Consider the following 5000-nt stretch of genomic DNA (forward strand, 5'->3'; position numbering starts at 1 on the left):
ATGAGAGATTGTTTGTTGTCTCTACTTGCCACCGACATGAAATCAATGTAACGTGTTTATCACCACACGAGTGAAATGATTACCAGGTTTTTCAGTTTGCTGTGTTCTTATTCTGTCAGTCAAAGCGAGATAAAATTATCTGACATCACAGTAGAACTGAGTTCTATCAGTTAGAGACAGACTGCACCTAGTTGAAATGAGAAAGTGTGTCTATCTTAATTAACACAGGGTTGTTTATTAATCACCAGAGTTTGAAAACCTGAATATGTCCCCAAACTGAGCTGGTATTTTGCTCGCTCGCTTGCCACTGTGACTGAACTGTACTCGGCAAATGCTGTATTTCCATGAATGTCTTCCAAGTCCACGCGAAGCTTGTTGCTGCTGCTTACAGTCAGGCGATGAATCTTGTCCAGTCTAAGCCAAAACTCACCATTTAGATTACCAAAGCCTCGTTTGTAGGCGTCCCACGCGCGGAAGAAATCTACGGAGCCGTCTTGTCTTTTTTGAAAGACCGTCCATCCTCCGCCAGCCGTTTTTTGATCACAGTACACTTCAAATTCTCCCAAACCATCGGGATCAATTTTGTACACACCACTTATCTTTTCGCCGGAGTTGAAAACATCGGCGCAGGTCTTGTAGACTAAAAATTACATAAGCGGAATGAATTTCTGTCAGTATGTTTTGGTATTATCTCTATCCATATAAAACGTTGAATGGACGGCATAGAGGAAAATACTATACAGAGCTAGCAAATGTTTTTAAACTGAGCAATTGATCGTAATTTGATTGATTTTTGCGACGGAACAGATGCGAAAACGTAAACCACTGATGTTTTAGAAGTAACAGAATCTAAAATGTATACATGTAAATGCGCACCTTTGTCGTTAGAACCGCCAGTTCCGTTTGTCTTCAGCGCAGCGATTGCTTCTTTGATCTCAGTGAGTTGCTGCTCGATCTTCTTTCAGCAGTGTGGTCCGGCGTAAAAGTTGTTATTCACGTTGCACTGGGGTTTACTAATACCAGGGCTTTTTGTTGTTTGCACAGAAATTTTGGCAAATGTCCCAACGAAAATCCCGGTAAAAAGCAGAGCTAGCTGGAATGCCATCGTGCACTGGTTCTTTCAGGAAACTCTTTTGTGAAGTGGAAGCAAAAACTGCGGGTATAATATGATTTCTAAGACTTGAGCTTCAGTTCATTTAGTCTTTCTAAACTAGATTTTTCTTGTCTCCTGAGCTCTATTTTGGGAATGCTGAATCATCGATTCCTACCAATCAAATAACAACACATTGTAGTGACTCACAGACGAGGCAGTAAACAACGTTCTGTTGATAATAAGACAGTTCATCAAAATTTTATGAGATTTATCTGGCAAAAGAACATGGGCACCCAACGAGTAATTATTATTTCGGTAATTGTCTGTTCGGAAGGATGGAGCATGGGTTAACATTTTCGGATATTCGAACTTAAACTTTCGAGGTGTACTAAGATTTTGTACATTTCTTCTGAAAAGATTTCCTAGATATTTCAGAAAAGTAGAAGAAGAACGTTTAAATTTTACTAAGCTGAGTAAGAGTGAACTGTGACGCTGGAAGAAAATTTGAAGATTTATAACTTCTATCATTTTGGCCGTCGTTTTTTTGAGAATCATATTAAGGGCAAACGTTCCCTAAAATTTGCGGGAAAAAAGGACGACTACTTATAAATGTAAAGTTTTTTTTTATCAGACCCGTCACGATTGCTTTAACTTCAGGACAGGGCAAAAAAGCCATGAAGGACGTTCTACAGCAACCTGAAATCCCCGTAGAACATCCGACCAGATAAATATTTTGAAGGGCTGCTACAAACTCTCTAAACGAGCTTTTAAAGCATTGTGGAAAACATTTTAGGTGATTCTGACAACTTTTAAGACAACCGGCCGTTGGTGCCACGAAGAGAAACCCTCGTACGGGATGATGGAATAGTCAATATGTCTCTGTGCTATTCTCATCTTTGATTGATGGGTTTTGTGCTTCGGAATAAATTTGTTTATCAGAGATCATTAGAAAAAGCCTCTCGCTCATGGAAAACCTCGAGCTCAGATTTTGCTGTTGAGCAAAATTCAAAAAACGTATTGATATCAGTCTATTTTATACAGCCACAGTTAGAGCTATAGATCAATTTATAAAACAAGGAAACGAGGTCGCGGCGCAATTAAATGATTTTTCGTTGGCAAGGAGGAGCCTTACAAGTTTGCCATTGAAGCTTGCCTTCATTTGCTGTTTCTGGAGAGCTTTGCTGGCCTCGGGAAATAGTCGAACACTTGACAAAGTAACTAATATTTTTAGCCAGAGTGAAGTGTGAAGAAATGTTCAGGTTAGATATTTATCTTCGTTGTCGATCCTCTTTTTGTGAGGCATGTGTGTAAAGTAAGCTTAGAAGTGGTACCGTTTGTATTGCACCGAGCCCTAGGCCATGTGCATGGATTGATAAATTGGACTTGTAATGAACTGCCTAAGTGGTCGAGAACAAAGATCAGTCAAACGATACTAAAACACAAACAGCAAACGGCTTACGTCAAGCACAAATCTGCATAACGCCAAAGATGGAAGAAACATGTTTGATTTTGCCTGTTTTCTGTAGATACCAAGGAACTTCTTATAAGAGAGGGACGAGAGAGAGAGGCGTTGGAACAAGATAATTTTCGAGCTTTTGTGACCAGCAGCATTTTCATTGAAACACAATACAAACGTTTCTTTGTTGACTCCGCACCACAAACACGCCAAAAACAAATACAGACTAAAGCCGGAATTTCCAAAAGACAATGAATCGAAAACACATTGAAAAGATTTCTCAACCATTTCCAACCTACGTTCGCAAGAGACAATATGTGACAAGCCATCAATTTGTAGGAATTGTTTCGTTGATATAGGCGTCGCCACACGGTTGGGAAAATCGGACATTAAGGGCTTGTTTATATGGTCTCGCTTACCCGAGACAGCCCTCCTTCCCGAGACAACTTTGCCGAGCGTCTATATGAGAATTGCGTGAGCGACACAAAGTTGACCTTACTTAATTATGCATGTATTTTAAGACGCATCTTCAAAAAATGCGTATCATCATTTGCCTTTCTTTTTTCTTAAGTATGGTTGCGTTTTCACATTCAGCAAATGGACTGACAATCTTAACGCAGCATTAATATGTAGTTTAAATAAAGGCTGATTATGAATCGAGAATTTTCCGTTGACAGCGTTGAGAATTATGGCGGGAAAAAACTTTTCTTTCGAAAGTAAACGCTAAAAACATATATAAGCTCCCAAATTGTTGCTTCTTTGATTTTTATTTTGCTGTCTCGTCTCGGGTGGTCGAGCCAAACGGTTTACATGCGAACAAGGTTGTCTCGCCTGCCAGGGTTACCCTACCTGCCGAGGCGAGGGGTCCCCGAGTTGTCTCGCCCACCCGAGTTTTCTCGCCCACCTCATGTAAACGGTTGATATAATTTTTTAAACTAATGAGTGGGTAACTCGGGGGATGGGTTGTCTGGTGTACTCGAGACCATATTGTAGCGACTGTACCCCACATAGGGAAGCTTGTGTACCAGTCCCGCGCAAAGTTAGTGTTGATGTCGGATTAAAAACACAGAAAGAAACTTCTCGTCGCTGTGTTGTATTAAAGGAAAAGTACGGCCTAGAAAAACCGAGACGAAGTTGCGGGACCAAGTGAGTAATCCCGAGCGGGCAAGATAGCTCCATCCTGCCCGCTCGGGTAGCCAATCACAGTGCGGGATTTGGTTCATCTTGCCCGCTCATGGAGCTAGTCATATAATAATCCTACTGCAGTTAGTTGGTTGCGGACCAATCAGAGGCTTTGCTGTCATCAGACCCAATTCAATTCATCTTCCAAATCGGCACTCTTAATCCTGACGGTATTAACGAACGCTTTTCATTCAACTAATATATTCCTATTTTCACGTTGCCATGTTACCACCAATAGCGTAGCTCCTACTCTACTATAAAAACCACACATAACCCACAATTCCTCGATTCGCTCTGACGAAGGGCTAACGCTCGAAACGTCAGCTTTTAGGGCCGATTTACACGGTGCGATTTTTGTCGCATGCGACAAGCTCACGACAGGCCATAAGACATGACTTACGATTGTCGTAGCGTTTTAAAACATATTTTAAAATGCTACGACATTTTTCTGACGTACACAACAATCGTAAATCATGGGCCTGACGTAAGTCGTTCTCGCATGCGACAAAAATCGTACCGTGTAAATCGGCCCTAAGAAACCGGTTTTTTTATACTGAATAACCGCCTCAAAGTTGTTTGGCGCAGTGTATTGGTTGCTGAAACGATACGAGTCCGTTCAACTGACCGAGACAGGAAGTGACAAATTTAGCTAGATTAAATGAATGTAATCCATAGTAGAACGCAGAGCCTGGTCTTCTCATTCTGTGGTTAATAGATATAATATAATAAGAGTAGATTTAACTTGAATGTGGGCTGTTTCACTCGTAACTGCTCCTTCCGTACATTTTTATGAAATTACCAAAAAACTGGCCAAAAATATGAAATAAGAAGTACGGGTCACCGTACTCGTTCAGGAGAAAATAGCCATTCCTTGACGGATTAAGCTTGGGGTCAATGAAAATCTGCCATTTTATCAGTGTGCGTGAGCTAATGCGTGCGCCAATGACGCCAGAGACGCTAGAGAAATTATGCGCAGTAGAGTTGCTCAATCAAAACCCAGGAAATCACCTCAAGCTTCTCAGACACGGTTACGGTTAAACTACACTGAGGAAACAGACATTTAATTCTTGTCCCTCTTTTTGGTAACAGCTGGCCCTTGGACGAAACATTATATTAGCTTCTGTTACCAAGGAATCTCCTGATTTGTAAATTACTTGCGTTGCTTCTCCTCATGCTAGGTTCCAGACCCTAACTTTCCTTTTCTTGGGGTCCATTTCACCCCGCGTTTTGATGGCAGCGTTTGGCTTGGCCCCAATGCAGTATTGGCTT

The 5000-nt window shown here is 41.2% G+C and overlaps 1 pseudogene; it reads right to left on the reverse strand.

Moving 5' to 3' along the window:
• Positions 1-1146, reverse strand: part of LOC137979319 (ryncolin-2-like) — a 1772-nt pseudogene extending 626 nt beyond the window's left edge.
• Between the last annotated feature and the right edge of the window lie 3854 nt (positions 1147-5000).

The sequence above is a fragment of the Montipora foliosa genome, chromosome 12 (assembly GCF_036669935.1).
Source record: "Montipora foliosa isolate CH-2021 chromosome 12, ASM3666993v2, whole genome shotgun sequence".
NCBI lineage: Eukaryota > Metazoa > Cnidaria > Anthozoa > Scleractinia > Acroporidae > Montipora > Montipora foliosa.